The 17,825-nt window shown below is 42.1% G+C and overlaps 1 protein-coding gene across 7 annotated transcripts in view; it reads left to right on the top strand.

The window, feature by feature from the left end:
• The window catches only part of PRKD1 (protein kinase D1), a 301,945-nt gene that overhangs the window by 117,850 nt on the left and 166,270 nt on the right, over nucleotides 1–17,825 (top strand). The window contains exon 1 of one of the 7 annotated variants that reach the window (XM_073348914.1): nucleotides 14,478–14,496. The exons of the other annotated variants lie outside the window; for them this stretch is intronic. The gene's annotated coding sequence lies outside the window, so the exon portion shown is untranslated. Of the gene's footprint in view, nucleotides 1–14,477; nucleotides 14,497–17,825 lie in introns of those variants that run through there. 7 annotated transcript variants of the gene reach the window in all.

Below are 17,825 nucleotides of genomic sequence, written 5' to 3'. Positions count from 1 at the left end.
ACATTTTATCTAGTGTGATAAATTTCCCCAGTGAAAAATAGGTTATGTTTTCAATAGTCCTACATTTAAATGTATTTTGCTTGTCCTGGAGTGTGTTTACAAATATATAGGGATTCATATTACTGCAGTGTATAAAATCATCACTTCATATATTGTTACTGTAAGTATACTTTTTTCTGGAAGAGATTCCTATTAAAACCTATTGCTAGTGTTCTGCTGGGAGTAACTGCTATTGACTAATGTCATGATTAACAGTGTATAGTATACTCACTGGGAACTTTAGCGCTTTGGAAAAATATCTTCTCATTGAGCTAAAGTTCCTGTCAAATCATTCTTGCCTTTTCGAAATACTCTTTTGGTACCTGCTGATATTCTAAGTTGTTAGACGTTTGTCCCAATAGACTATCTTTTCCGCACATTGATTATATTCATTGCTTTGTGGAAGTTCACTTGTTGCTGTGGTAACTTGGTCTGAGAATGAGGTTGAATTTTCTAAGAGGAGGTAAGAATAGGGAGGATTCTGTAAAACAGCACTTTCAAGGTTTGTTGTTTTCCTGGTGATGCCAAATGTCTTTAGAACAGCAGTAAAAATAAATGCAAAATGAATAGTATTTAAGTTCCACCATTTCTGGGCTGTAGTTCAATATGAAGAAGGGATGGTAATTGTTCTTCACTTATGGTGCAGTATTAATAAAATTTTCCTGAATGTCTTCTCGAACAGCTTCACGCTGTTCCTTACCACAATAGAGAGAATAAAGAAGACAAAACAGGTAATATGCCTGGGGGAATACTGCGCTACTGTGCAAGTGAAGAATGAGTGTCCCTGCATATCTCCCACCCCGCGCAGAAGAATTTATTCTGACGGGGAAGCGAAGGGAAGCTGCAGTTACACCTTTCACTCACCAGGGGCTGATGTGGCTCCAGAAGGGAGGGCAGCTGGCTCACGTGCCAGAGCAGCCAGCCGTGGAAACAGAGGGGCATTGGCTGCCTTCATCAAAATGCCCTGCCCACAAGGCCAGGAGAGGTGGCATGCAATATGGGGGACACACACAGACAGAGCAAGGCATAGGTCTCAAAACCTTTAATCATTTTTGTTGCTCTTCTTTGGACTTTCTCCAATTTGTCCACATCTTTCCTGAAATATGGTGCCTGGTACTCCAGTTGAGGGCTAATGAGCGCAGAGTAGAGCAAAATAATTATTCCTTGTGTCTTGCTTACAACACTCCTGCTAATACATCCCAGAATGAGGTTCACTTTTTTTGCAAGTGTTTTACAGTGTTGACTCATATTTAGCTTGTGATCTACTATGATCCCCAGACCCTTTCTGCAGTAATCCTTCCTAGGCAGTCATTTCCCATTTTGTGCAACTGATTGTTCTTTCCTAAGTGAAGTACTTTGCATTTGTCTTTATTGTATTTCTTCTTATTTACTTCAGACCATTTCTCTGGTTTGTCCAGATCATTTTGAATTTTAATCCTATCCTCCAAAACAGTTGCAACCCCTCTCAGTTTGATATTGCCTGCAAGCTTTTAAGTGTACTTTCTATGCCATTATCTAAATCGTTGATGAAGATATTGAACAGAACCAGACCCAGAACCAATCCCTGTGGGACTCCACTCAGTGCCCTTCCAGGATGACTGTGAACCATTGATAACTACTCTTTGGGAATTTTTTTCCAACCAGTTATGCATCCACCTTATGGTAGCTCCATCTAGGTTGTATTTTTATAGTTTGTTTATGAGAAGGTTATGCGAGATAGTATCAAAAGCCTTACTAAGGTCAAGATATATCACATCTATCGCTTCCCCCCTATCCACGAGGCTTATTACTCTACTCTGTCCAAGAAAGCTATTAGGTTGGTTTGACACATTTTGTTCTTGACGAATCCATGCTGACTATTACTTATCACCTTATTATCTTTTAGGTGTTTGCAAATTACTTAATTATTTGCTCCATTATCTTTATGAGTACTGACTGGTCTGTAATTCTCAGGGTTGTCCTTATTCCCCTTTTTATAGATGGGCACTATATTTTTTCAGTCCTCTGGAATCTCTCCCATCTTCCATGACTTTTTGAAGATGAACGCTAATGGCTCAGATACCTCCTCAGTCAGCTCCTCGAGTATTCTAGGATGTATTTCATCAGGCCCTGGTGACTTGAAGACATCTAACTTGTCTGAGTAATTTTTAACTTGTTCTTTCCCTATTTTAGTCTCTGATCTTACCTCATTTTCACTGACATTCACTATGTTAGATTGCTACTAATCTTTTTGGTGAAAATTAAAACAAAAAAGTCATTTAATACTTCTGCCATTTCCACATTTTCTGTCCTACCCTGTCCTTGGTCTTCCTCTTGTTTCTAATGTATTTGTAGATTGTTTTCTTGTTACCTTTATGTCTAGCTAGTCTGATCTTGTTTTGTGCTTTGGCCTTTTGAATTTTGTCCCTACATGCTTGTGTTATTTGCATATTTTCATCCTTTGTAATGTGACACAGTTTCCACTTTTTGTAGGACTCTTTTTTGAGTTTCAGATCATTGAAAATCTCCTGAATGTTCTTTTTTCTCAGAGCCCTACCTTAAGACCAAGCTTTTTATTTGTAGATCTCTGGATTATGCATAATTGTGGGAGATCTGTTCAAAGCAGGCTTGATAATGAGTTTCTTCTTGATTCTAAATGTCCACGTGTAGATCTGGAGTTAAAAATTGTTATTTCTCTTAAACTATTAAAACTAATATTAAGCTCTGCTGAAATGGATATTATGTCAGCATTTAGGCATTATGAGGACAGGTGCTAGAGAAAACACCAATATAGATATGAAAGAGTCCTACACTGGTACAAGTATTAAACATAATGACCTAATAATTATTTTCCAACTCTCCGCTTTTCTTCTTTGATTTGTTGTGCTGTCATTATTGATGAGAACCTGGTGTCATTTTTTTCATAAACACATACTAGCTGTTGGGGAAAAAAATCTTTGGACATTTCTAGAATACTTAATGTATTTGTTTAAAATATTTAAAATTAAATTATCAATTAAGGTTTGCTTCACTGTGATACTTCCTTTACATTAGCAGTAGGATAGAATGGATGAAAATTGATCCTAACGGGGTAGTTGATTTCAGCTTTCATACTGATTTGGTTCAAAAGATTTTTCCAGTACTGTTGTAGTCTAATGTACCTATTTGTAAGAGGATAACCCTGATTAACAAATTAGTAATGAATTACTGTTTTAGTAAGATTAGTGATTATCCACTAAATTTCTTTTCAGTTTTGCGTATGGTCCAATTTTAGAGTGCCCACATGGTAATGTTAGTGCATTATGTATAGAATGCTAGGATTTATACATAAAGCTAAATATCTGTCAACTTAAAAAGTGATTCTGTTATTTAGTCGGAAGTTTAAGGAAGAATAAAATTATTTTGATGTAATTCTTAATGGATGTTTTGTCCCTGTTATTTGCTGGGGTTGTTCACCTTAGTGACTGATAAAAGGTGCAGCTTTTTCATATATTGTTGCACTATATACAATAAAGTACATTAATCACTGAAGTTTAAATTCACCCTTGGAGTGCAGGGTCTGCACAAGACCCTCCACTCTCCTCTCCGAAAGAGCCAATTGAGCAATTGCACAAGACTGCCTCCTACACAGCCTCTGTGAAGTGTAGGAAAGATTTCCATTCAAGTCCCCTCAGTATGGAGGGCAGGGACACAGTGGGGTGGACAATGGAGTTGCTATAGGAGTGTATTTATGGTGGAGAAGGACTTTGGCTACTATTTTAACTCAAACGTCAGGGAGGAGTGTGTGTGTGTGTTGCCTCCCTGACATAATAGAACTCAAATGTTAAGGCTTTGTGTGAGTAGAGTGATTCCGAATACTAATTCCATAGCTTAAATAGCATACTAGTTATGTATGATCTTCACAGAAAGTGAGATTTTACTCTCTCTCTATATATATAATGTTACAGCAAAATTGTTAAATATATCACCTGAATAAAACGATTGCCCATGATTGCAAAAGAAAAAAAAAGGGCCATTTAAAATTGTCCATCCATAAATTATAGAATTACAGACAGACTTAGTTAAGAATATTGTAGTTCTGAGAAAAAAGTTTGAAAGTCATGAGACCAAAGTTAAGATCTGCCGTGTGCCCACATTTGACATCTTTCCTTGGCTAGATACTGTGAACCAGACTGTCATCTGCTGTTGAACTTGAAAGTTCTCAGTGTGTAAATGTGCAGTGGTGTGGCATCTGAACTATCTGATGAGTTGGAAAATGAGGGTGTTTTGTTGTATGGGAGGGTATTCAGCCACAACACTGTTTGGTGAGTGAGAGTAGCCAACTGACCCATTTAATTCATAATGTAATTGCGAGTAGAAGACTGTTGTTTCTGGTGCTGAATATGGAGAATAAAAGAGATGATATGTTGGTGTTTCTTTTTTGAGTTTCTAGTCCATATGTGGTTATAATTGGTATTTTATAGATCTGTATTTACCACATGGGAAATTACAGTCTTTGTTCTGTATTGGACATATGGATGAGGTATGGTGGATGGCAGTAAGGTCACTGTTGTTGATGAGAAGAGCATGTTGATAACAGTTCAGAATTAAGGTTACTGTGGAACTTATTTTCTTCACTTTCAAACTCTTGTAGCTTTCCAATGTGTTTTTAACCACAACAATCTAATAATTTAATAAAATAATCTTGGTCATAGCGGGGGTGCAGTTTGTAGGTGGTTTATACAGTACACAAGAGGCAGATATAGGAGAGCATGTGCTGGAGGTCTTGTGATACTTTGACCCGTATAGATGTTTGGCCTTTTTTATAGATTTATGGTATTTTTCTAGTTTTTTGTTGACCCACACCATGAGACCACTGAAGTGTCTTCCACTTTTCTGTTTCTCTAGATCATTCATTTTTCTAGAGTTTGTAGTTCTTTGTAGCCATTGAGGACAGTATACAGGAGTCCTTGTCCTAGCTAATTCTTGCTTATACCAAGTCATGGTATAAGCAAAGTTAGAAATTTTAGTTTTGTCTCCAAAAATTGAGGGGAAACAGCCCATATGTTTTTCCAGGTTCTTAGGAGTAAAAGAAGTAACTGATGTGGATTTGGAAACGTTGTGCCACTGGCACTGTAATATGATTAAATGCATAGAGAGCATCTTTACTAGCATCTAATGGCCAGCTGAGATAAACCACTCCAACTACCTGGCAGAGTGGCTCCACTGTGAATCTCAACTGGTGCTCCGGATGTACTATAAACTTGCGGGTGGTTGTGAAGGCCAGGAACCCTCTACACCGTTAGGTCTGCCAAGGAAACCTGACTGAAAGGCAGAGTCCTGACTCTCACTCCTTCTCGTTGGAAGTAGGAGAGATGAATGATGGGAACCATGAGCTGTCCAGACATAGAGGCATACCTCCTCACCATGCCGTATGGGTCCAGCACCAATGTCTTAGGATTTTAGGGCCCTGAATTGGACCCTTCCACATGCACCAACTGGACTAGAACCTGCCAAAGTTGAAATAATTGTAATTTAAATCCCCCTAAACCAGACTTCTTGAATGCTGAGGGGAAGGTAGAAAAATCCATAGAGCAGTTTGCCAGTGTTGTCAATGTTCCAGACTCCAAACCTGGCAATCAGTCTAGCCCTTTGGGCATGGGAAATACAGAATCTATTAGTTAAAGGCAGGGGATGAAACAGAGCTACCCCAGGTGGCTACCCTACCCAGGAAGCAAACTGTATCAACACCCTCTCCCACCATCACCATCGGCCCTGCACCATCCCCACTGCCCAACGGCAGCACTGGTGGGTGGGACACGCCCCAGCGCCAGATACAGCAGGTGACTCCCTTCTGTCTCCCTCCCGCCCTCTTCCCACAACAATTCACTACAAAGAAGAGAGAGGAGAAGGGTGAAGCAGGTGCTCCTGCCCAGTGGAGGTGAAGATGGGACTAAAGGAGTCGGTGTGTGGATTACCTGTGTCAGTGGCTCCTGGCCAAGAATTTCCTCCTGGAGGATGTCTTCACTGCTCGGGGCCCCACCAAAGCCATATGCTGGCTAGTGGGGTGAGTAGTTTCACAGTTTAATACATATGGACTCAGTGCCATATCTCCATAAAATGCAAATGCAAATAAAAGGATCAGCATTTTCAGTTTACATGAATTATTGATCATCAGAAGTTGTAGCGGTAAAATACAATCCTAAACATCTCACTGATTTCATTTGAATAATCACTGTGATACATTTATTTTTATTTATTTATTCCCCAGACTTCTAGGAATGGCATTTTTATGTAGTGACTGAAATATAACCTCAGATGGTGAGTTATTTAGTCCCTTAAGCTAGAATATTTGGCACTGTATGGAATAGTGACTTTTATTATCTTTTGAGAAGAACTGAAGTTTTGGGGTTTTTTTAATGGTGAATTATTTTCCTGATGAGTGTGTGTTTTGTACAAAATGTAGTTTGTGATTTTTCAGCTAATTTGCTTTTTATTATTTCAAAGATTTCTTAAAGCCAGCATTCTAGAGATGACTGCTGTATTTAAAGCATAGGGTTGGATGTCTCTTACAAGTACCATTCTGTTCAGAAGGAACAGCTACCATTTAGATAAAATTATAGTGCTCTTACAAGGAAAAATGGTCTTTTGCTACTCCTGTATATTTATGCATATTTTAGTTTAGCCAAAAGGAACTTTTTCCAGTTTTGGCAGGAGCAATAATTTGCAGTTTTTTTTTTTTTAATACTAATGTGATGACTTCTGCTCCTATTTGAAACTCTCTCTGCATAGCTTAGTTCTTTTTTTTTTGCAGCTTTTTCATAAATATAGTTTGATCAGGTTTTGTTCAAAATCAGATTGCTTTTTAATTCTGTGGACATTAGAGGTGAAATTAACTCCTCTCCTCACCAAGCCTTTGTCTGCCTTCGTGCAAGGCACTGAGTGATAGTTTTGGGTTGGGGTTAGCATGGAATCTTTGGTCTTTGCAACATTTGGAAAGGCCATGGGAATACAGCTCAGTGTCTCCGCAGCCATAACTTTTTCTGGAGCAGCTACTACAGTGTGGTTACTCTCCCACCCTTTTTTGGCTGTAACAACTTAAGACCAAAAAAGAGTTTGCCTATATTTTAGAGGATTGATTTAACAAAAGACAGGCAAGTCTGCTGCTGAAGTGGCTCTGACAAAGGCAGAAGGAACAGCACATAGATTCTGGGAGCTCTAAAGTATCAATGTACTTTTTCTCATCTTTCTTGTGTAACTTAAACTATACAGAACAGTTACAGAGAAACTTTCTAAAACAGCCTGATGAATACTTTCAAGTGGCCAACGTTTAAAATCCCTTTTTCTTTTTCTTTTAATTTTGTATTCTCTGCTGTACCAGGAATAGTGACACATTTTTGTCCCTCTTATCTTAGCATGTTCTGACTGTCATATTGAGTAAGATAATAGCTTTTTGAAGGAGAAGATTATCTATGCTCTCTACAGAGAGGCTGGTAATTCAGAGTTGAGTGTAACATACTGTATGTGTCATGGTTCAGTTAAGCGATAATCTCTAGTCATGAAGTGGTGTGCCGAAGAAGTACCTGTGGCCAGAGAGGGCAAAATTATATGAAACCAACAGGCATCATTGCAAGCTCATACAAAATTTGTGTGTGCACTTGCTGGTAGAGACAAAATCCACACCAATTTTGTGCATGCATAGATTAGAGTCCCACTGAAACTGCAAACTGTAATATTTTATTTAACTTCAAAATGTCCTTAACTTACTTATTTTCTTTCTCATTATGTCAACGTCTCAGGTAATTTGTGAATAAATAAAAGCTTTCTCCTCTGTGCATAAATGGCAGGGGTTATGATTCTGATGTCCATAAATAAATTTAGGCAGGAAAAGGAATCTGTTTATAAAGAATAGTTTTTGTTTGCACGTACCTTGTTAATCAATAGCCAAAGTCTTTGATTCTTGCTTTTGAATTTTTAAAAGCTTTTTGTACAGTGGTTCTCAAACTTTAGCAACTCAAGGACCCCCATTTTGATTTGACATTTTTCATGGACCCCCAGACCCCCTGCTCAGCCCCAAGCCCCACCCTCACTCCATGCCTTCCCCCAAGGCCCCACCCTGCCCCATCTCTTCCCATCCCCACTCCACCCCTTCCCCTCCTCTTTCCCACCTCTTTCTGTGCCCTCCCCCAATCACGCCCCATCCCTCACCTCCCAGAACCTCCTGAACACCACTGAACAGCTGTTTCTTGGCATGCAGGAGGCACTGGGAGGGAGGGGGAGTAGTTGATCAGCCCAGATGTGATTCCACCCCATTCCCTGAGCTGTTCCCCAGTGTGCAGGAGGTGCTGGGAGGGAGGGAGAGGAGTTGAGCAAGGTTTGGGGAGGCGTTGATCAGGGGGCCCATGGACACCCTGGAGTACTCTCAGTTTGAGAAATGCTGTTTTAGTTCATAGCAATTTGTGCTGGCTGGTATATTACATAAAGCTAGCATAGTCACAGACTAACCTGAGCCAGCCAAGTCTGTTTTTTTGGAGGGGATTTTGTGTGTGTGGGTGGGGGATGGGGTTAATAGCTTTAACAACTTGCATAAGAACACTCACCAGACTGCTTCTGAAACTCATGGCCTTGCTCCTTTTACCCTGCAGAGAATGGTGGCATGTTGACTTGGCCTGTGGGTGCGCTAAATCCAATCTAGAGCACTCTCAAGTGCTTGTTTACCTTGTTGAGGAAGCATAGCAATTAACAATCAACACATGCTTGTGAAAGTACATTTGCTTAAATTGAATCCAAGGTAACATAACCAACGGTATTTTTCTTGGTTATTGTTATTTAGAATATGAATGAGGCATTTGGTATTATACACATGGATATTCTGGCACTTCTAGGCAGTATACTGGAACATTGCACTCAAGTTATTTATTTTTTTACCATTGAAAATCATGCGGTCATACCCCACTCACCAATCCAAAGGTGAGAAACTATTTAGTTGAATTTATCATAAACACCACTGGAATCTGAAACAATAAAGTGGATACATTTACTTCAGCCCCTATGGCAGATGCATCCATATCATATCTTAGTAGAGATAAGTAAGGGGATGGTGCTGGTGTAACCCACACACCTCCTGGGTGTGGTGTTTGTCCCATCTAGTGACACCAAGAATACTTAGAGAGGTAGAATGAGTCTGCTCTACGGCCTTAGTTAACAGCTAGGTTGGCTTTTAGCTCTTGCAGTAGAGGCTCATGCACTAATTCCAGTAATCCCCGGTTTGATGCCGCCCGCCGACAACCGGGGTCTGTCCACGTCTCAAAGATCCAGTAGACTTATGCATTGAGCAGAACCTGGAAAAAAGTATCTGCAGTAGTAGATCTGTGAGCTGCAGTGATACCTGTCACAAACACAGCTTTCCTATTCTGGATAAGAGTACCTAAGCAGACACAGCTCAGAAAGCTCATTCTTCTCCTTGAACATACTGCATGTGATGGCATTCTTCTTGCTTCTAAAGAAATATGTGGCTGACAGCTTGTGATATTCACATTATTTCCAAGACACTCCTCCCCCCCAGCAAAGCATTCTATAAATAGACAGCACCTCTTTGATCACCTAAAAATACAGAGTTGTGATTGATGTAAAGAAACTACATGTTTCAGAACAACAGGGAAACAGACTAGTCTCTACTATAAATTTTTGAGATTCAAATTCATGTCAACAAAGGCATCCCTTTCACTCCTTTTAGGATAACAGCCCCTACAAATATTTACTTGAATCTTTTCTAACAAAGAAGTAAGCCCAAACATGCTTTTGTAAAGACTTCACATGCCACCCTGTCATAAATATAAAGGGAAGGGTAAACCCCTTTGAAATCCCTCCTGGCCAGGGGAAAGCTCCTCTCACCTGTAAAGGGTTAAGAAGCTAAAGGTAACCTCGCTGGCACCTGACCAAAATGACCAATGAGGAGACAAGATACTTTCAAAAGCTGGGAGGAGGGAGAGAAACAAAGGGTCTGCGTCTGTCTGTAGTCGTCTTGGCCGGGGACAGAACAGGAATGGAGTCTTAGAACTTTTAGTAAGTAATCTAGCTAGGTATGTGTTAGATTATGATTTCTTTAAATGGCTGAGAAAAGAATTGTGCTGAATAGAATAACTATTTCTGTCTGTGTATCTTTTTTGTAACTTAAGGTTTTGCCTAGAGGGGTTCTCTATGTTTTTGAATCTAATTACCCTGTAAGATATCTACCATCCTGATTTTACAGGGGGGATTTCTTTATTTCTATTTACTTCTATTTTTTATTAAAAGTCTTCTTGTAAAACACTGAATGCTTTTTCATTGTTTTCAGATCCAAGGGTTTGGGTCTGTGGTCACCTATGCAAATTGGTGAGGCTTTTTACCAAACCTTGTCCAGGAAGTGGGGTGCAAGGTTTTGGGAAGTATTTTGGGGGGAAGGACGCGTCCAAACAGCTCTTCCCCAGTAACCAGTATTAGTTTGGTGGTGGTAGCGGCCAGTCCAAGGATAACGGGGGTAATATTTTGTACCTTGGGGAAGTTTTGACCTAAGCTGGTAAAGATAAGCTTAGGAGGTTTTTCATGCAGGTCCCCACATCTGTACCCTAGAGTTCAGAGTGGGGGAGGAACCGTGACATGGTGGCACAGTGGTGGGATTAACCTGAAATCATTTTGAGATCCAGTTGAGATTTTTTGAACTAGAAATACAGATTTTAAAAAGGAATTTTTAGGAAGTCCAGAAGGCAGCTTTGAAACTGAAAGCAGCTTGGTTTCTCTCTGCTTTGTGGCCAAGCAGAGACAAAAGGGGATTATCTTGTGAATTGCAGGTTTTCTTTGCCTGGAGGCAGGGTACTTAACTCCTGCAGGGAAATTCACAGTCTTCCAACCCAGAGGTTTTTTTTTTCTTTTCTTCCTAAAAGTAAATAGGGGGTGTGTGCTCTACCCATTTGCCTGGAGACAAAAGTGGCAGGGTTTTTTTTTTACGATTTTGATTTTTTTTTGTTTTACAAGGAGCACAGGTTTGAAAAGAAATTTTTTTTTTCTTTGGGCTGGGTAAGCAGGTTTCCAAGTAGTTGGAGGTTTTTTGCTTTAATTTGGGCCCAGAGCAGAGACAAGGGAATTGTCTTTTTCTGTAGGCTGACAATCACTATCAGAGAATAGGTATTCTATTCCAGCACAGCAAAATTTTACAGCCAAGTTTTGTTTGTTTATTTCTAAACCTCGGGTGTAAAGTTAGTTAAAAACAGAGAGGTTAGAATGGCCAAATCCTCGGCTCGACTACAGCTGGAATTAGCCAAATTTCAGGCTGAGGAAAAACAAGGGAACATGAAAGACAAATAGAACTCATGCGGCTGGAGAAGGAGGTACAGGAGGCTGCCCACAAGAGGGAAATGGAGGCAAGGAAGCATGTGGAGGAGATGGAGAGGATAAAGGCCCAGCAGAATATACCAACAAACCCTAGCAATCCTTCTCCAGGTACCACTTCCCATCCCAGAAAGTTCCCCACCTACAAGGCAGGTGATGATACTGAGGCCTTCTTAGAAAACTTCGAAAGAGCCTGCCTTGGGTACAACATCTCTACTGACCAATATATGGTAGAGCTGAGGCCGCAGCTCAGTGGACCCTTAGCTGAGGTGGCAGCTGAAATGCCTAAAGAACATATGAACAAGTATGAACTGTTTAAATCCAAGGCGAGAGTCAGAATGGGGATAACACCCGAGCAGTCTCGTCGGAGGTTCCGAGCTCTAAGGTGGAAACCAGACATGTCATTTACCCGACATGCCTACCACATTGTGAAACATTGGGATGCCTGGATATCAGGAGCAAGTGTTGAATCTCCAGTAAATTTGCCCTTCCTAATGCAAATGGAACAATTCTTAGAGGGTGTTCCTGAGGAAATAGAAAGATACATCCTAGATGGGAAACCCAAAACTGTAATCGAGGCAGGAGAGATTGGAGCCAGATGGGTGGAGGTGGCAGAGAAGAAGAAAACTGGTCGCAGTTGGAGCGGAGACCAGAAGGGACCACCCCAGACCACACCCTATTACCGGGGGCCGCCCAAAGCCCCACCTACCTCCCAAAGAACCCTCCAGACCCCTTATCGTCCCACCACCCCGTTCTCCAGCAACCCTCCTCGCCCCAGTGACCCGTCAGCTGGACGATGTTTTAAGTGTAACGAGCTGGGGCATGTAAAGGCCAACTGCCCCAAGAACCCCAACAGATTACAGTTCATTGCACCGGAATCACACCAGAGGTCCACAGGCCCAGATACCTCCCAGATACCCTTGGAGCGGAGGGAAACTGTGAGTGTGGGCGGGAAGAAGGTCACCGCGTGGAGGGACACCGGAGCACAAGTGTCAGCTATCCATGCTTCCTTAGTGGACCCCAATTTAATCAACCCAGAGATCCAAGTGACGATTCAACCCTTCAAGTCCAACTCTTTCAATTTGCCTACAGCCAAGTTGCCTGTCCAGTACAAGGGCTGGTCAGGAATGTGGACTTTTGCAGTCTATGATGATTATCCCATCCCCATGCTGTTGGGGGAAGACTTGGCCAATCACGTGAAGCAGGCCAAGAGGGTGGGAATGGTCACCCGCAGCCAGACTAAACAAGCCGTGAGGCCTAGCTCTGTTCCGGAAACTTCTATCAGGACCCAGTCAGAGGTGATGGACCTGGACCCCAGGCCAATGTCTGCAACAGCAGTAGTGGATCCAGTCCCAGAGACCCAGACGGAACCAGTCCCAGAACCGGAACCAGCCGAACAACCGTGTCAGCACTGAATCCAGTACTTGCAACCTCAACACCAGAGGGCCCCACCGAACCTGAACTGGCAGCAGCCGATAACCCTACACAAGAGGCTCAGCCGGAGCCTGAATCCCAACATAGTGCACCAGCGGAGAGCGGTTCACAGTCAACAGAAACAGCTCCATCCCCTATATCGCTTCCAGAGGGACCAAGCCTAGGTCCACAATCCCATGAGGAACTGATGTCTCCAGCATCAAGGGAACAGTTCCAGACCGAACAGGAAGCAGATGAAAGCCTCCAGAGAGCTTGGACGGCGGCACGGAGCAACCCACCGCCTCTCAGCTCTTCTAATCGATCCAGGTTTGTTGTAGAAAGAGGACTTTTATACAAGGAAACTCTTTCTGGGGGACACCAGGAAGACTGGCATCCTCAGAGACAGTTGGTAGTTCCAACTAAATACCGGGCCAAGCTCTTGAGCTTAGCCCATGATCACCCTAGTGGCCATGCTGGGGTGAACAGGACCAAAGACCGTTTGGGGGGATCATTCCACTGGGAGGGAATGGGCAAGGATGTTTCTACCTATGTCCAGTCTTGTGAGGTGTGCCAAAGAGTGGGAAAACCCCAAGACCAGGTCAAAGCCCCTCTCCAGCCACTCCCCATCATTGAAGTTCCATTTCAGCGAGTAGCTGTGGATATTCTGGGTCCTTTTCCGAAAAAGACACCCAGAGGAAAGCAGTACATACTGACTTTCATGGATTTTGCCACCCGATGGCCGGAAGCAGTAGCTCTAAGCAACACCAGGGCTAAAAGGGTCAAATAGGCCTAATCAGGCACTAGCAGACATTTTTGCCAGGGTAGGTTGGCCCTCCGACATCCTCACAGATGCAGGGACTAATTTCCTGGCAGGAACTATGAAAAACCTTTGGGAAGCTCATGGGGTAAATCACTTGGTTGCCACTCCTTACCATCATCAAACAAATGGCATGGTGGAGAAGTTTAATGGAACTTTGGGGGCCATGATACGTAAATTCGTAAATGAGCACTCCAATGATTGGGACCTAGTATTGCAGCAGTTGCTCTTTGCCTACAGAGCTGTACCACATCCCAGTTTAGGGTTTTCCCCATTTGAACGTGTATATGGCCGTGAGGTTAAGGGGCCATTGCAGTTGGTGAAGCAGCAATGGGAGGGATTTACACCTTCTCCAGGAACTAACATTCTGGACTTTGTAACCAACCTACAAACCACCCTCCGAACCTCTTTAGCCCTTGCTAGAGAAAACTTACAGGATGCTCAAAAAGAGCAAAAAGCCTGGTATGATAAACATGCCAGAGAGCGTTCCTTCAAAGTAGGAGACCAGGTCATGGTCTTAAAGGCGCTCCAGGCCCATAAAATGGAAGCATCGTGGGAAGGGCCATTCGTGGTCCAGGAGCGCCTGGGAGCTGTTAATTATCTCATAGCATTCCCCACCTCCAACCGAAAGCCTAAGGTGTATCATATTAATTCTCTAAAGCCCTTTTATTCCAGAGAATTAAAGGTTTGTCAGTTTACAGCCCAGGGAGGAGACGACGCTGAGTGGCCTGAAGGTGTCTATTACGAAGGGAAATGTGCTGGTGGTGTGGAAGAGGTGAACCTCTCCATGACCCTTGGGCGTGTGCAGCGACAGCAGATCCAGGAGCTGTGCACTAGCTACGCGCCAACGTTCTCAGCCACCCCAGGACTGACTGAACGGGCATACCACTCCATTGACACAGGTAATGCTCACCCAATTAGGGTCCACCCTTACCGGGTGTCTCCTCAAGCTAAAACTGCTATAGAACGGGAGATCCAGGATATGTTACAGATGGGTGTAATCCGCCCCTCTGAAAGTGCATGGGCATCTCCAGTGGTTCTAGTTCCCAAACCAGATGGGGAAATACGTTTTTGCGTGGACTACCATAAGCTAAATGCTGTAACTCGCCCAGACAACTATCCAATGCCACGCACTGATGAACTATTAGAGAAACTGGGACGGGCCCAGTTCATCTCTACCTTGGACTTAACCAAGGGGTACTGGCAGGTACCGCTAGATGAATCAGCCAAGGAAAGGTCAGCCTTCATCACACATCTCGGGCTGTATGAATTTAATGTACTCCCTTTCGGGCTGCGAAATGCACCCGCCACTTTCCAAAGACTTGTAGATGGTCTCCTAGCGGGATTAGGAGAATATGCAGTCGCCTACCTTGACGATGTGGCCATATTTTCGGATTCCTGGGCAGACCACCTGGAACATCTACAAAAAGTCCTTGAGCGCATAAGGGAGGCAGGACTAACTGTTAAGGCTAAGAAGTGTCAAATAGGCCTAAACAGAGTGACTTACCTTGGACACCAGGTGGGTCAAGGAACTATCAGCCCCCTACAGGCCAAAGTGGATGCTATCCAAAAGTGGCCTGTCCCAAAATCAAAGAAACAGGTTCAATCCTTCTTAGGCTTGGCCGGTTATTACAGACGATTTGTACCGCACTACAGCCAAATCGCTGCCCCACTGACAGACCTAACCAAAAAGAAACAGCCAAATGCTGTTCAGTGGACCGGAAAGTGTCAGAAGGCCTTTAACAAGCTTAAAGTGACACTCATGTCTGACCCTGTACTAAGGGCCCCAGACTTTGACAAACCGTTCCTAGTAACCACAGATGCATCCGAGCGTGGTGTGGGAGCAGTTTTAATGCAGAAAGGACCTGATCAAGAATTCCACCCTGTAGTGTTTCTCAGCAAAAAACTGTCTGAGAGGGAAAGCAACTGGTCAGTCACTGAAAAAGAATGTTATGCCATTGTCTACGCTCTGGAAAAGCTACGCCCATATGTTTGGGGACGGCGTTTCCACCTGCAAACCGACCATGCTGCACTAAAGTGGCTTCACACCGTCAAAGAAACTAACAAAAAACTTCTTCGGTGGAGTTTAGCTCTCCAAGATTTTGATTTCGACATCCAACACATCTCAGGAGCTTCTAATAAAGTGGCTGATGCGCTCTCCCGTGAAAGTTTCCCAGAATCAACTGGTTAAAATCGTCCTTGAGATGTGGAAAATATTGTTAGTCTTTATGTACTTGGTAGTATATTTAGAGATGCATGTGTCTTATTAACTCTGTTTTCCTAGAGCTCCAGGAAGAAATCCCAGCCAGTGTTTCACCCTAGCTGAGATTTGGGGGGCGTGTCATAAATATAAAGGGAAGGGTAAACCTCTTTGAAATCCCTCCTGGCCAGGGGAAAGCTCCTCTCACCTGTAAAGGGTTAAGAAGCTAAAGGTAACCTCGCTGGCACCTGACCAAAATGACCAATGAGGAGACAAGATACTTTCAAAAGCTGGGAGGAGGGAGAGAAACAAAGGGTCTGCGTCTGTCTGTAGTCGTCTTGGCCGGGGACAGAACAGGAATGGAGTCTTAGAACTTTTAGTAAGTAATCTAGCTAGGTATGTGTTAGATTATGATTTCTTTAAGTGGCTGAGAAAAGAATTGTGCTGAATAGAATAACTATTTCTGTCTGTGTATCTTTTTTGTAACTTAAGGTTTTGCCTAGAGGGGTTCTCTATGTTTTTGAATCTAATTACCCTGTAAGATATCTACCATCCTGATTTTACAGGGGGGATTTCTTTATTTCTATTTACTTCTATTTTTTATTAAAAGTCTTCTTGTAAAACACTGAATGCTTTTTCATTGTTTTCAGATCCAAGGGTTTGGGTCTGTGGTCACCTATGCAAATTGGTGAGGCTTTTTACCAAACCTTGTCCAGGAAGTGGGGTGCAAGGTTTTGGGAAGTATTTTGGGGGGAAGGACGCGTCCAAACAGCTCTTCCCCAGTAACCAGTATTAGTTTGGTGGTGGTAGCAGCCAGTCCAAGGATAACGGGGGTAATATTTTGTACCTTGGGGAAGTTTTGACCTAAGCTGGTAAAGATAAGCTTAGGAGGTTTTTCATGCAGGTCCCCACATCTGTACCCTAGAGTTCAGAGTGGGGGAGGAACCGTGACACACCCTTTGGCTTGCTGCCTTGGTTTGCTTTCTAGTTTGTTTGTATAACTCTAAACCATGTATAAGTAGATTAAAGTAAAGGGGTGGAGGGAGAAATGCAGCATTTTCAAAAATGCACCCCTTCCTTGATCTTTTGATTTTTGTAAAGTGAAATGTTTCTTCTTCATACCAAATGACCACTGTATATATATGTGTGTGACATATATATATTTATTTTATAGGTACTGTTTCTTTCTTTTTTCTTCTTCTATCAGTCTCTAGAAGTTCATGGCACTTTAGATACAAATAAAGAACAATCCTTGTTTTGAGGGGCTTAGAGCGGTTAGATACAGCATAGCACGGATGATGAACAAAGAGTATGGAGGAGGGGAATGTAAGGGGTAGACAAGAGTTACAACAGTAAAAATCATGAGAGATATTGATATTGGGAAGCTGGATATAAATTGCACAGTACTCTGGTGGAAATTTTGAAAATACTGAAGCAACTTCTGATAAATTAAAAAATTAATTAAAAATGGATGTTTTCTATTGAATTAAAGATAGAAATGAATAATGCAGTTGGTACAATGGTGTGTGCATTGTTTACTTAGGAATTCTGGAACATGAAAATTAGGTTGATATTTCTGATAAACTTACCAGCATTGATAATAACTGCTGATATTGATATTGTCAAAGATTTTGTTATCCACCATGGAGATGAATAGCCAGCGTGGCAGTACATATTTCTCAGAGTTGTTGTTCAAGCTTCATGCAAATTAGGGGGGAATTGCTGCATTGGTTTACACTCTATTCTTGGTTTCAAGGTTACCTTTACAATGACAGACTTTTTTTTTTTAAATGCAAGCTTAAATTATGGATCATAAATTTGTAGTAAGATTAATTTTGTGACAAATTCTGAAGTTCTAGAATAACAGAATAGCGGGGTCTTTGTTATGTTGTGTGCACATTTTTAGAATAATTTCTTTTTAAGTTGTGTATATGATTTTTAGAAATGTCAGGTTTAAATTTTCATTGCTTTGTATGTGGTGTTGTCATTTATACTTGTATAAAGTGGGTTAAAAATGATCAGAATTTTTTT

The sequence above is a fragment of the Lepidochelys kempii genome, chromosome 6, assembly GCF_965140265.1.
Source record: "Lepidochelys kempii isolate rLepKem1 chromosome 6, rLepKem1.hap2, whole genome shotgun sequence".
In the NCBI taxonomy this organism is placed as follows: Eukaryota; Metazoa; Chordata; order Testudines; family Cheloniidae; genus Lepidochelys; species Lepidochelys kempii.
The sequence above is the reverse complement of the archived record's forward strand: the minus strand, read 5'-3'. Positions and strand labels throughout refer to the sequence as shown.